The sequence below is a fragment of the Sapajus apella genome, unplaced genomic scaffold (assembly GCF_009761245.1).
Source record: "Sapajus apella isolate SASKATOON/1434 unplaced genomic scaffold, GSC_monkey_1.0 scaffold3, whole genome shotgun sequence".
In the NCBI taxonomy this organism is placed as follows: domain Eukaryota; kingdom Metazoa; phylum Chordata; class Mammalia; order Primates; family Cebidae; genus Sapajus; species Sapajus apella.
Genome location: NW_022436943.1, coordinates 58,517,395 through 58,533,175, shown reverse-complemented (window position 1 = coordinate 58,533,175; position 15,781 = coordinate 58,517,395). Strand labels below are relative to the sequence as shown.

Sequence of the window (15,781 nt, the reverse complement as noted above, 5' to 3'; positions counted from 1 at the left end):
ATATGTTAGCATATTACTTCACATTAACTCTTTGAGGTGGTTATTTTTACCATTCCACATTTTACCTCTACTTTACTGAGGAAATTTAGGGTTAAGTTACTTGCCCCAGGACACACAGCCAGTAAGCCACAAGGATGAGACAGACCCGAAGCTAAGCGGTCCAATTCCAGAGGCCTCATCTTCATCACCATGCAATCCTGTCTTCCAAAAATAGAACATTCAAAGTCATCTTACATCAAAACCATGGGAATTCTTCATTTATGCTCTACACATATCTAAAAATCTCCTGTCCATGCCCAGAAACAGACAGTTCCAACAGCCCTAAAAAGGGAGAATGAGCAGGTCATGACAGGATTCAAGCGTCAAATACTCCAAGGTCTCCAAATCTGGAAAAGTAAGCTCAGCCCTGCAAGAGACAGCAGATGGGCAGCAGGAAGCCAGGCAGTGGACAGAACCAGGCACCTAAGCCTGATGCCCTCATCACACGAATATCCTCTATCAAAAGGATATGATACCTCATGACATGAATATCCGCCTCTGTTCATAAAGGAAAAGCAAATAATAATACAAATTCAGAGTACAAATCTGATGTCTATGCTTTATACTGTTTAGTTCCAAAGACTAATTAACTTCAGATTCCAAAGTGCAGAAAATTCCCTCCATTTTCTCCCACAGCCACCATGACAACATCTTATTACACCCCAATCTGATGGCAATAACAGCCAATGTGGGCAGTTACAAACCACAACAAACTACTAATGGCAGCGGAATGTGTTTACCTGCCACAATCCATCATGCTTTGGGTTGAGTGCTGCACAACACCACCACTGTAATAATTACTAGTTTGAGAAGATATTTTCAGACAGGTCAGACCACTGTACCACATGTCCATAAATACACTTAGCAAGTTTCAAACATCTGCTAGTTGCAAAGAGTATTTAATTAATAAATAAAATTCGATAGAGAAAACCCTTCAGTTTTTATTTTCTTTCTAATGCAAAAGAGATAGAGAGGAAGAGAGAAGAAAAGAAAGATACCTGATGTCTAGAAATGCCAAGGGAGGAACAAAAAAATGATACTGTCTCCAGGAAGAAGCATGAGAACAACAAAGCACACCTGTTATTTAATGCACATAATTCTTTCCTAGATGTTCTGACAAAAATAGCCTTATGAAAAAGAAAGGAATTAACATTTGTGGGCACCTATTACTGGCCAGGCACTAATAAATAAGGTGCTTCACAAACATTTCATTTATTGCTACCGACATTCACGTGCACCTCCCAACATCCCTACTGCCTACAGGTGGTGTTAGCCAACTTATCAGAGGCACGAAGTGCTGCAGAGGTAGCCTAACTTGCCCAAGTCCTCACAGCCATCAGCTGCAGGGCCCATTTTACATCCACTCTATCAGACCCCTTGTCCAAACAATGAAATCATAATCTCATGCAGCAAGCTTCCAGTCTCTCATGCCACCTCTCACTCACCCCAACATACACACGTGTCCAAAAACTCAAAAAAGTAAATGGAGATTGGGAAGAAAAAAAAAACTGGCACATAGGTACATTTGGGTCTACAGAAGCATAATGACAATCTGAGCATGTAGCTGGTAAAGAATTATTTCAGAGGACATAAGGTTTCTTCCAGAAACCAGTCTGGTAACCAACAGCTCATTCTACCTTCCCTCTTTTCTAGTACTAAGGCTTATTGAAAAACAAAAAACAAAAACAAAAAACAAAACAAAAACAAACAAACAAAAAACTGACCATTTCCCATTTCCCAGGGCAACACTGGGAAATGCTCTGTAACCTACTGCAAGTTTTATCAAATACAAATCCAAAGGCTGTATACATCATTGTTAATTATTTTTCTTTCTGCCTATAGAAAACTTTAGCCACTATAACTTAATCAGCCCAATCAGCAACTCTGAGGTTATACGTTAAATGTAATGACCAATGACATTAATGACATCTTTTATTAACTTTGCAAATCCCAGAAGGAAACCAGAAAGAAGTGCTTCACCAACAGTTTTTCCAAATTCTGAAAAGCATTTACTCTGGCAGTGTGCCTATTACTGTTGTGAGCATTATGCTGAGTGCCAAAGAAAGCTCTCTGCCCATTTAACGGTATCAAGGAACAACAAATTATATTTGAAAGGTAACCAAACACCAGGAAGGGAAATGGAAAACCAAACTTTCAGTTTTCTAGTTTGGCACATTTTGTTTCCATTTTCAAGTACTCATAAACGGTGACAGGCTGCAAGCCTGCCAAATAAAGGCTTTCTACCTTTTCCTAAACAGTCATGGCCCAAGCAGTGACAGCACCAAATACCTTAACAGATCTTACCACAACATATGATTTAGAAGGCCCCACTTAAGTGCTCAAATGCAATGACGGCAGAGCGTAACTAGTGCGAATCATCTATAAATCAATTTGACTATGTTAGTCGACAGTGTAAGTCAAGAACCTTTAAAATGTTGATTAACTCTGACCTAGTCATTCAACTTCTAGGAAGCTCTCCTAAAGAAATTATCTGACTGGCCGGTAGACTTGTACACAAAGAGCTTCACTGCTGCATTTACTAAATAGATGTTTATAGAAGACCTGTTCTGTTTCAAGCACCGTGGATACACAGTCCCTGCCTTTGCCAAGCATATCCTCTACAGGAGAGACATAAAGAAGATTCGAATCCAGTGTGGCAGAGACTATGACAGAGGTATGTAGAGTGGCTAACATATCAGCGTGGGTATCGAGGCCATAATGTAAAGCGGGTAACAAAGTAGTCTCCTGTAGGTGATGACACCTGAACTGAGTCCCTAAGAATACGAGTTGATAAGCACATAAGATAAAAAAGCACTTGTGATTAAACACACACACACTCACACACAGAGCACACAGAAGCGTTACACTAAAAAAAAAATCACGACTTTCATGAATCACACAAGAAATCCACCATGATTGTAAGCTCAGGGTCAAAGAAAGGAATGGCAGAAATAAGACTGGACAGGTAAGCAGGGCAGTGAATACCATCCTAAAGCAATTATCTTGAAGACCTGATCTGATAGCCAATTAAAAATTTTTAAACAAAGGAATGACTTCATTGGATTTGCTTATTGCACTGCTACCTTTTAAACCACAAATCTAAAGAGGGAGAAGAATAATGCTGGTGATTAGGTCAATTCAGGCTTTTAATACATTCAAGGTAAAAACAGAGATGGCCAGTGTATAAAGACAGAACAGACAAATCGAGATCATTAATTATTTAGATTAATGTTCATTAGTGAAGAATCAGTTAACAATATGATGACATATGCAACATAGAGTACTACACAGCTATGAAAGACCGTATTCACAACTTTCTGATGACTTAATAAAAGCACTATGACAGAATATTAAACTATAAAGAATATAAAATTTCTTATGAAGAATGAAATTGATGAAAATTGTCCAAAATATAACCAATAGTTATCTTAAATAGATTGCTTTATAGGGAGCACGTTTCTCTTTTTTTCTACTTACATCTTCCTTTTTTTCTATAATAAGCATTCATTCAAGTATGTAAAGAGTGCCTTATATGTATTTGCGTAGGTGGAAATTATACAGAGTTCTACAAAACAGACAAGAACCTTGGAAACTTATAATCCAGTAAAATATATACTACAGTTTTTATCAGAAATATTCAACTTTAAATTTAAGTTCAAAGGGGATGTTTCTAAAGTTAATTAGTTTTAGCAGTTTTTTAGTGGATTCCTTGTTTTCTACACACAAGATCACCATCTACAAAGACTTAGGTGTACCTCTTCCTTTCCAATCTGCATGCCTTTCATTTTCTTCCCCAACCACCCTGACTAAAATATCCAAGACAATGTTGAATAGAAGTGATAAAGACAACATCTTTGCTTTCTTCCTGATCTTAGAGGGAAAGTCTTTCACAAATGTAATGTTTCCTGTGGGTTTTTATATATTGCAGTTTATTGCCTTTAGAAGTTCCTTTCTATTCCTAATTTGTTAGGTGATTTTGTTTTATCATGAAAGAGGTCAGAATTTGTTAAATGCTTTTTTCTTTATCCACTGAAATAATTATGAGGTTTGCGTCTTTTATTCTTCTGACATGAAATATTCTATTAATTGATTTTTGAATACTAACCCAATCTTGCATTCCTAGGATAAATCCCACACGGTCATGGTGCATAATCCTCCCTTTTACAGGTATTGATCGACTTACCACCTATGCAACTTAACGACCATTCGACTTTACGACCACAATCGCTAGCCACGACTCCTCCACGTCTGGCAGCACAAACGTTGCCCAGCTGGGCGTATGACAGTGCGGACCAGCTTCCAGCAGCACTACCATCTCCGCGTGCACCATTTCAACTGTACATATAGCCTACTCAACTTACGACCAAATCGTGTTACGACCGGTCCGCGGTCCCGACAGTGGTCATAAGTCGAGCACTAGCTGTATATGTTCTTAGATTTGGTTTGCTCATATTTTGTTGAAGATAATTTCATCTAAATTCATAAGAGATACTGATGTGTAGTTTTCTTGTGACATCTTTTTCTGACTTGGGACGCAGGGTTATAATGGCCTCAAAAGAATGAGTTGGGAAGCTTCTATGGTCTAAATGTTTTCGTCCCACCAAAATTCATATGTTGAAACTTGACTTGAAAGGTGACAGTACAAAGAGGTAGGGCCTCTGAGAGGGGATTAAGTCAGAAGGGTTCTGCCCTCATGAATGAGATTAGTGCCAACAGAGACTTGTGAGAGCCTGTTTGCCCTTTCACCCTTCCACCACATGAGAACACATAGAAGGTGCTATTCATGAGGAACAGGCACACCACAGACACAGAATTTCTTAGCACCTTTATCTTGGACTTTCCACCCTGCACAACTCTGAGCAATGAATTTTTGTTGCTTATGAATTATTCAGTCTAAGAAATTTGGTTATAGCATGCCAAAGGACTAAGACAGAAGCAATCCCTCCTCTTCTGTTTTTTGAAAAAGTTTCTGAAGAATTAAGAATTATTCCTTAAATATATGCTAGGATTTACCAGTGAAGCCATGTGGATCTGGGCTTTTCTTAGGGAGTAGGTTTTGCTGTTATTGTTTACCAATTCAATCTATAAACCAGTATATTCAGATTTTCAAGTTTCAGTTATTTGTGTCCTTCAAGAAATTTGTTCATTTCATCTAACTTACCTAATTTATTAGCATATAATTGTTCACAGTATTCCCAAGAATCCTTTCTGTATCTATAAGGTCAGTAGTAAAGTCCTCTTTTTTCATTCCTAATTTTACACTTAACAGACATCTACAGAACATAAGTCTTCCCTCTTTTCTTTTTAATCAGTGTAGCTACTTTGTCAGTCTTTTCAAAGAACCAACTTTTGGTTTGTTGACTTTTCTCTATTAATTTTCTATTCTCTATTTGATTAATTTCTATTCTAACCTGTGTTATTTTCTTCATCCTGCTCTTTCAGATTTGCTCTCCAGTGTCTTAAGATGGAAGGTTAGGTAAGTCATTGGAGACTTACCTTTATTTTTAATATAGGGATATTCCTCTAAGTACTGCTTTGCTGCATCTCTTGAGTTTTGATATGTAGTGTCTTCATTTTCATTTATGTCAAAATATTTTCTAATTTTACTTGTAAGTTCTTCTTTGGCTCACTGGTTATTTTGGAGTCTGTTAATTTCCACATATTTTTGAATTTCCTAAATTTCTTTCTGTTACAGTATTGATTCTTAATCCCATTCCACTGTGGTTGGAAAACATCTTTTGCATAATTTCAATCCTTTAAAATTCACTGAGGCTTGTTCCATGAACTAGCAAATACTCTATCCTGGAGAACATCTCCTGTGTTCTCAAGTGCACATTTTTTTCATGTGCACGAGAAAAATGCATTTCCTGTGGTTACTGGAGGGCAGATTCTACAGATGTCTGTTGAATCTAGTTGGCTAACAATGTTGTTCAAATCTACTATTTCCCTACTAATTTTCTACCTAATTGTTGTATACATTATTGAAAGTGGAGTATTGAGGTCTCCAACTATTATTGTTAAAAAGTTCATAATTATTTAAGGCCTCATTCTATTAATTTTCTGTTGTCACTGTAATGAATTATTACAAACTTAGTGGTCTAACACAATAACAAAAATGTATTATCTTACTGCTCTGGAGGCCAGAAATCTAAAATGGCCTCTAGAACAGTAAGGCAGCATTCCTTCTAGAGGCTCTGATCCTCTTTCTTGCCCTTCCCATCTTCTAGAATAGCAGTCCTCACCCTTTTTGGTGTCAGGGACCAGTTTTATGGAAGACAATTTTTCCACAGATGGGAGTGCAGGGGGATTAGATTCTCATAAGGAGCATGCAACCTAGATCCCTCACATGCACAGTTCACAACAGGGTTCACACTCGTATGAGATTCTAATGCCGATCTGATCTGACAGGAGGCAGCACTCAGGTGGTTAATGCTCACTCACCGGCTGCTCACCTCCAGCTGTGCACTTGGTTCCTTACAAGCCATGGACAGGTACTGGGGCCACATCTGAATAGGGTACCCCTGTTCTGAAAACTGCAGCATCCATGGCTTGCGGCCAAATCACTCCAATCTGTTTCTGTTGTGATACTGCATTCTATCTGACTGACTCCTGCATTCTTCTTATAAATACCACTGTGACAACAGGTCCACCCAAAAGATAATCTCTTGACCTCCAGATTTTTCATCATTTCTGCAAAGCACCTTTTACCATATAAGGTAAGATTCACAAACTGTGAAAAACAGGATAAGGACTTGTTTAGGGGCCGCAATTCAACCTACTACAGATATCAATGGAAAAAAATAACTGAATCAACTCCCCATGTCACTGAGCTCATCAGGGTCAATATAAGTCAAGTACATTTTAGCCCTACTTTTAAATATGTATATTTGTGTTCTCTGAGCATTCTTTACATCTGCTTATTTATTATGTCAGAAACTTTTAGTTTCTTTCTCTATCTCTTTCCAATATTTTATGAAATTATTTCAAGTTGGAAATATTGGAAATTATTCCCAATATTTTATGAAATTGTTTCAAGTTTATGAAATTATTCAACCATGTTGAATGAATATGCAGAACTGATGCACAAATCTGTGAAGGTGAAGAAGATACACCTGTTACAGCACAGCAAAAAAGGCACAGGTTTTGAAGTCAAAGCAGAACTCAGTTTTATGTAGCAAGCCCTGCTGCATATTAGCAAACACTAAGGTTTAATTTCTCAGGCTTAGTTTCAGTATCTATGAAACAAAATCTATCTGTAAGACAGATATTTTTATCTAACTATATGGCTGTATCTATCTATCTATTTGTATCTGTATATATAATCTACATGCATTATTGCAAAGATTAAATAATGTATGAAAAGATCTCAAAAATAGATCCTGGAATTTCATGTGCAATAAATAGTAGTTATCACTATTATTACATATTTGTTTACTGATTATGAATATCCCAGAACAAATTATATGGAAATGAAGTAATAATCTATTTTCTTTCATAAGCCATCACCAATGACCACAACCTAAAATAATCTTTCTCTTCCGCACTCCTACTATATCAATTGCTAGTATAATTCACTTGGCAAACAGTTACTGCCTTTCAACATTTCCTCTATTCCCATCTTTCAATGTCATTTACCTTTAACCCTTACTCTGTATTTTTATAACTATTTTACTCACCAAACGTGAAAAGTTTTTGAGGCCATGAACTATAGACCCTGAAACCAAATAGACACAAATTGAAGTTCTTGCTCCACCACATACTACATAACCTTGAGCGTTAGTTAGACTTTCTGATGCTCAGTTTCTTCATCTACTCAATGGTAATAGTGTTATTACCTAAAAAGGAGCATCACATTACACAATGCACCTAGCACAGAAAAGGCAGAAGAAAGCAAGTACAAGAACACTGATTTCTACTTCCCAGACTGCAGCATATTAAGATGAGAAAACACCATTTGACGAAAAACAAATGCAGTAGTTAAAGGGGCACAATACATTCTTACTAATAAAAATGGGGAGATGGAAGGAAAACAAAGAAAATGTGTCAAGTCAATTGATTAACTACCTAGTCATTTTGACATGGGATACCAAATAGCCTGACAAATACCCTGAGAGGCACTCTGAACAATACCGAGATAAGATTGCATTGTGATGTGGGAGGCAAGACAAAGGAACTCCGTAAGGCCCTTCTATTTTAATCCACTGTAATTTAGTAGAAACAGCATGGGTTTGGGAATCAGACTGAGAAGTCCAAAGCATTCAGCTATCAGCTAGCCATGTGACATTGCATCAGTTACAGCTTCCAGAAGAGGCTGCAACCTCACTTGTAAAATGGAATTTATGTTATGCATCTCAGAGGGGTATATCGAGGCTTGGGAAAAATATGGCCTGTAAATCTCCTGGCATGGGATCGGACACTTAGCAAGAACTCAACAAATCACAGCTCATTATTATTAATAATTATGTGACACTGACCAAGTCACTTAATGTCTCTAGGACCCTGATGTTTAATTTGAGATTTAAAACTAGGCTGAAGGCCAGGCGTGGTGGCTCACACCTATAATCCTAGCACTTTGGGAGACCAAGGAGGGTAGATCACCTGAGGTCAGGAGTTTGAGACCAGCCTGGCCAAGAAGGCAAAGCCCTGTCTCTACTAAAAATACAAAAAAATCTCCTGTAATTCCACCTACTCTAGAGATTGAAGCGGGAGAATTACTTGTACTCAGGGAGCGGAGGTTGCAGTGAGCCGAGATTATACCGCTATACTTCAGCCTGGGCAAAAGAGTGAAACTCCATCTCAAAAAAAAAAAAAAAACAAAAAACAGGCTGAAGATACACTAGGCACTTGACAAACAACAGTTTTTGCCACACCCAGTCATCCCTCTGTGGTAGGGAGAATAATAGCTCCCCAAAGACATACACACATTAACATCCAGAACCTGTAAATGTTAAGTCACATGGCAAAGCAGAATTAGGGCTGCAGATAGAACTAAGGTTGGTAACCACCTAGCCTTAAGATGGGGAGACAATCCAGGATTATCTAGGCAAGCCCGATGTCATCACGAAGGACAAATGGAAAAGAAAGGTGGAACAGAGAGGAGAGAAGAGATGGCAGAGTGAAAAGATTCAGCCTGGAGTTGCTGGCTGTGAAGCTGGTTGAAGGGGCCCAAGCTGAGGAATGTGGGCACCCTCCAGAGCTGGAAAAGCTCAGGCACAGACTTACGCCTGGGGCCAGAAAGGAGTGCAGCAGGGCCCACACCTTCACGTATGTGAGCCGTGGGAACCATGAGGACTTCTGAGCTCCAGGACCCTATGGTCATAAAGCCACCAAATTTGTGGCAATTTGTTATGTTATGGCAGCCATAGAAAACCAATATACTCTCACCTCGTTTTTCCATTTTATTTCCAATATATCTCAAAGAACATTTGAATCTGAAACTTGAAAAAAACATATTTTTTTCTACACACACATACACCTCATCCTAAAATGAAATCTCTTAAGAATATCACTCCTTATTGAACTAAATTGAATGAATGACGTTCTTGGTAGTGCTTGATTTCAAAAAGAATTTAGAGAATATTAAACAATATAAACTGGCTCATTAATATTCTGGAACAGTGGTGTTAAATAAAATAATTAAGAGATAACACATTGCAGAGAAGTACCTGAGTTTATGAGACTCAGCCAACTCAAAAGAAGTCTGAATTCTGAGAAACTAAACAAGACACACTGCAAACTTCCACTGGGCAACTGGTTAACTTCATGCATACTGCATATGTTAGGCTTCAAGGCAAAGTCTGTGGTATGAAATCTATTGTGAATATTGGGATTTGGTTTAATCAGAAGAAATACTGCTTTCTTTATGTAAATGTAATGTGAGTTGGGACCAACATTTCCTCTCCAAATATGGCATCCAAATCCAGATACTTAGGAACGTTTATCCTGAATTTTTTTTTTTTTTCAAAAAGATGGCAAACCTGTTCTGGAAAGGTGTCTTTTACAGGTTACTTACAAAGAAATTGACAACTTTAAAATGAATTAAATGAACTATGAAATTGTGAACTACAAACTGACAAATCATTAATTCCTGGTATGGTCTACAGGCAAAGGAACTGAAAATATGTTAGTGATAGACTCAAGTCTCTAGAAGACAACAAGGATCCTGCTATTCTCTCAAAACTGTAATATCAGCAGCAATGAGCGAGAATGGTGGCCATTCTCATGGACTCCACGGACTCCCCTGGAAGATCAGGCTGCGCCTGAGTGCTAGAAGATGGAGCTTCCATGCAATAAGCAAGAGGCTTAAAGGCTGTCTTCTGAGGAGGAGACCTTTTCTGGGTTTTTCTCCTGAAACTCTCCTTTTTCAGCCTGTTTTCACCATGTTGCCACTGCAATAAGAAAGCCCCTGAGCCCTACCTATTCTAGATGAGGCTCCTATGCCCCACTCAAAAAATAATAAGAACTGAGGTGCAACCCAAGAGAAGGGCAGCCTGAAGCAGACAAGTGACCATGTTCCTGTCCAAGGCCCAACGAAAGAAGCTGGGGAAATCTGGCAGTTTATACACCAAAGGTTGTGGCCAAAGTTTGTTAATACTAAAAAGTGTATATCTGTCTAGAATGTTGTTTCTGCACTCCACATATATCCTCAGGGTATCCCCAAGGCATGACCTAGACCCTCATTAAGCAACAGGATTCATATTCAGGATATGAAGATCTGAGCCTGATCACTACCAGATGAAGTAACAACACTCACCAAAAACATTCAGAATGAAAGCAGCAATTTCAGCATGCATCTGGTGGTGCGGATGGGAAGCCACAAAGCACGTCTTCAAAATGGAAAGTATGCTGGGAAAGTGCGAATCAGTCGAAGTCAACTTGGAAGCCACATGGTCACTGATGAAGAGAAGCTCTGAGGAGTCAGGAAGCTTTCCAGATGGAGGACCTGTGATACACCAGCTATTCCACCATACTTGTTGAGCTCTCTGTACCAAATGGCTCTCCTCAAAATTCTCATCAGTTTAGGGCTCAAGATGCACACAGGTAGCAGCACTGGCAGCAATGAGTTTTGAGACACCTACTTAAAAAAAGCATCACCAAAAAAAAGCTTTCCAAATAAACAGTTTTAAGTGTAATTTACAGAATTCAGTTATGAAGTTAGTCACCCTAAGTAAGCAAGGAAAGGAAGAACTGAGGCATTCTTTCCCTCTGCCCAACCTTTCAATGGTGACAGAGCCACAAGGATCCCTCTCCTGTCCTTCTCCCTTTTCATTCCACACATTCCCTGGGTGATCTCATCCTCAGCCACAGCTTCAAATGCAGGGCAGTGCATTTTAGTAGGGCTAGTGTCCAGAAAGACCACCTGTAATTCTGAACTCACATAATACAAAATGTTTCAACCTCCCTGTTAAGTACCCCCAAACGATCCGTCTAAAACAGAGCTGACCGCGCCATTCCCCTGCATGACATCCTTCAACTGTGATCTAGAACCTTAAAACACACGCATTCTCCCTAGCAATGTGTGAGCCCTTCATCCTAGTCCCTGTCTACGCCTCTTGTCCCGTTTCTCCACACATTTCGCATTTGCCTTATTCTCCAAATAACACCGCTAGGAAGAGCCTTCACACACATCATTCAACAAAAACAGTGTGTCTACTGCACAGCAGGCACAGCTCTGGGCACTGGAGACCCAGGAGGTAATAAATGCTCCAGCTCTCTGGAGGCTGGACTCTAGTAGGCACCATCTTGATGGAGGTCACTGAGTCCTCACTCTGTCTGGGAGGTAGTGTCGTGCCTGTTTTTCAAAGTAAAAACCTGGAGTTTAGAGCGATGAAGGTATGTGCCTGGGACCAATAACTCTTCTGTGACAGAGGGGTACCTCCAATTAAGTCTGAGTCTCAGAGCCAAGGCTAGTGCCCACACTGCCATAGTGTGAACACTCCTGGCACACCTATCTAACAAATGGCAGATCTCTCCTCAAAATCAGTATCCAGAAGCTCTAATTTTTCAATCTTCTTTCACTTGCATTCTGAAAAAATGAATTCATTGCTGTAATCCATGATGAGGAAGCTGAGACCAATTGGTTATTCATTCTACACGCACTTACTGAGCGCCCACTATCTCCCAGGTACTGTGGTGAGGACTGGAGAAGGAATCAAAGGTAATGCGTCAGATTCCCTGCTTGTACGAAAGTCGGATTCTCATGGGAGAAAGAACTCCCACCCCAATCATCATGATCGCAGTGTGATAAATGCAATGTTGCATGCACAGAGGACGGTGCTGCCCTAAGAGCTGGAACACAGACAGCAAGCAAAGAGAACAGGAACACATTTCCTGCACACGGTAAGCCAGACAGGGAGCCCCGCCGTGCTCAGAGATGCTATGATTTAATACTAAGCAAAGAGACTTTGAGAAGTGAACTTTCATTAGCTACATCACACTCTGGAGCCCAGGATGTTTTTACCACTACATCAGGAGCCACATGCAAGTCCCCACTCCCTCCCCGAATTGGAATAGCATAGCTCCTATGCAGCACCATAGTGGCGTGTGCACTTGTCTTTATTACAGCCCTTCCCACCCTACAATATAAATGTCTTTTAATTTGGCTGCTTCCCCCTGAGCTGAATGCTCTTTAAGCAGGGATAAAGTATTACTTTGCTCTGCATCCCAGCACTTAGCCCTACCTAAGCATGTAATCCTTACTGAATACGGGGAGAAATAACTACAACTCCTCCAATCTAATGGGAAAGACTTTGGAAAAACAGACACCTTACCAGTCTTCTGTTAGGGGTATTTCCCCCAGAAGTCTAAATAGCGATTTCCTGAAAGGGTCTAAAAGTCTGAAGCCTGAATGTACATCATGCTACTCCTTTGCCTTAATGCTCACTCTCCAAACCTAAAGGACTACTTTATGCTATGGACCCTATATTGAAAGTAACATGGTGCCCTACCTAAGACAGGTGAACCAGGAATTCACAAGCATTCTTCTAATTTAACATTTCAAGGAGTATACAATGAGTATCAACTCTATATCTAATACTCCATGCTGGGCTCCATGAAGGAGGAAACCAAGAAAACTTGTCCTGGTAGCCTAATTAACTTTTGAGTACCTACAGATATGCCAGACATGCTACACAGATTCTCTCATGACCTTTTCATAGATGAAGAAACTGAAGTTATTCAAGCTTACTATTACCACAGGTAGCAACACAACCTTTACCCATTTAAGAAGCAAAACCCGGCTGGGCGGAGTGACTCACACCTATAATCCCAGCACTTTCAGAGGTCAAGGTGAGCAGATCACCTGAGCTAAGAGTTCAAGATCAGCCTGGCCAACATGGTGAAACCTTGTCTCTACTAAAAATACAAAAAATAGCTGGGTGTGGTGGTGGGTGCCTATAATCCCAGCTACTTGGGAGGCTGAGGCAGGAGAATCGCTTGAACTCGGGAGGCGGAAATTGTAGTGAGCTGAGATTACATCATTGTACTCCAGCCTGGGCGATAGAGTGATACTCTGTCTCGGAGGGGGGGATAAAAAGAAGCAAAACCCTGACCATTGCAGGGTGGGAGGAAGAGATGAGAAAAATACAATCTAGAACACAATCAACTGACTATTAATGGTATGATATTTTGGTCTCTTTATTCTCTTAAGCTATTATAAACCCTATAGCACAGGGCAGGGAATTATCGCTGTTGGTTCTGAATTGGTGGTACACTAAATGATACGGGCAGCATATCAAGGAGGAGAAATTCCTCATGAGTCTAAGAGAGAAAGAAAGAGACACTTTAGTACTTTTCAGGTTAAAACAACAAGAACAAAAAAAAAAAAAAAACAGTAAAACTTATTAAATCAAAATCCTATAAGGCACTTCAAGACCCAGAGCATAAAAGCCAAGGGAGGAAGGAAGCCTGCTTGGTTTCCTTTATAAGCACACAAGGACGCTTCACAGAGCCAAGGATTGCTTTGTGACCCAGAACGTTAAACCGTTCCTTTGAATTCTAGAGGAAGGAGCAAGCAGAACCTCAGGCTGCTTCTCACAGACTAAGAATGGGCTGCTGATCACCAGAGAAGCCATGCACCAACAGGTTTAAAATCAACTTTCCAATTTTTGAAATTAGATAAAAATGTAAGCAGTAATTAAAGCCTAATTTATTTTAGAGTTATCAGAGACACTTTATGAACATGCATCTTTATGCTCAAGCTTCTGGTATCCACTGTGATGTTCTCTAGTACCTGGTGTCTTTCAGTGTCAAACATCCCCTTGATGGCAGTCTCTGTGCATTAATAGGTGGTCCTGCCTAATGGCATACTCTTCTCTGAGAATGGGATCACTCCCTGATTTGTCACTGCTGTAAGAAAATCCTTTTTTGAATAAATTAGAGCAATAAATTACATTTAAAAAACTGAAGAAACAAATCTATTCTGAGACAATAAAAGGTTATAACTTTGAAATTTTTCACCCAATTGATTGGTGCTGGAGTCTTGCCTCTCAGGTGAGCCTACACAGAATGCCAGTGACACCAGACCAAAGTAGGGGTCATGTCTTCTGCCTGCAGTATGGCTATGCCTCAAGAGATGCTTTCATTAAGGAAAGGCAACTATTTCATCATGACAAGAAAAATATCCTCACAAGTGTATAAAATAATTTTTCTCAGTATTACTTTGCATATTGTGTACATTATGTTTTTAAAAGCCTTTGTCTTTAAATAAGGACCCCAACAAATTGACAAGTCATAAGATACTGATGTCGAAAAGATCCATGAGAGGTCTGCAACAGAAAGAGCCCAAAATTATTCATCTATTCATTCATATAAATAACTTTTATTGTGCCCCTATTGTGGATGGCATGGGTACAAATGAATTTTACCAAATTTGGTAATAAAGTTTGGTCCCCTGCTTTCTCAGCTGAGAGCAGGGAAGGGTAAGCAGACCACAGCCCATGACCAAATCCAGCACACTACCTGTTTTTACAAATAAAGTTTTATCAGAACACAACTACTCTCATTCATTTACATAGCCATGGATATGACTGCTTTTCTGCTACAACATCAGATGTTGAGTCAAATGCACACAAAATATTTACTCTTTAGCCTTTACAGAAAAAGTTTGCTGGCCCTAGGCTTAGAGTTTAGCATAAAGACAGCGAAAGTACAGCCATAGATAGGTATTTACTTCCCAGCTGTCTGATGAAACAGCCTGAAAGCAATGACCACCGGCACTCCAAATCCTGACTTCTAAACAGCATTCCACACTAAAAGAAACCAGCGCGCCTTTGGGAAAAAATGGCTGATTCAAGGGCTAGGGCAGAGCAAGTACACGATGAGCATGGAACAAGAAGCTGTTACAGATCGTCAAAAAAAAATACTGCCGGGCGTGGTGGCTGACACCTGTGATCCTAGCACTTTGGGAGGCCAAGGCGGGTAGATCACCTGAGGTCAGGAGTCCGAGATCGGCCTGGCCAACATGGGAAAACCCCATCTCTACTAGAAATACAAAAATTAGCTCGGCATGGCAGCACGTGCCTGTAATCCCAGCTACTCGGGAGGCTGAGACAGGAGAATTGCTTAAACTCTGGAGGCTGAGGTTGCAGTGAGCCAAGATCACACCACTGCACTCCAGCCTAGGTAACAGAGCAAGACTCTGTCTCAAAAAAAAAAAAAAACCCAAAAACAAAACCTAGGAATGATCCTCTCAAATGGACCCAGGAGCCAGAGCACAAGGCTCCCAATGGCCGAATCTTAAACA

General features: G+C 39.8%; 1 protein-coding gene and 1 long non-coding RNA gene across 9 annotated transcripts in view; both read right to left on the bottom strand.

Annotated features, from left to right (window-relative positions):
• KHDRBS3 (KH RNA binding domain containing, signal transduction associated 3) overlaps positions 1 to 15,781 on the bottom strand; it is a 198,895-nt gene that overhangs the window by 171,255 nt on the left and 11,859 nt on the right. The window lies entirely within an intron of this gene.
• LOC116534158 lies at positions 9,503 to 13,358 on the bottom strand. The gene is made up of 2 exons (XR_004261609.1): positions 11,417 to 13,358; positions 9,503 to 10,397 (listed from the first exon to the last, which is right to left on the bottom strand). It is a non-coding gene; the product is annotated as an uncharacterized LOC116534158 (long non-coding RNA).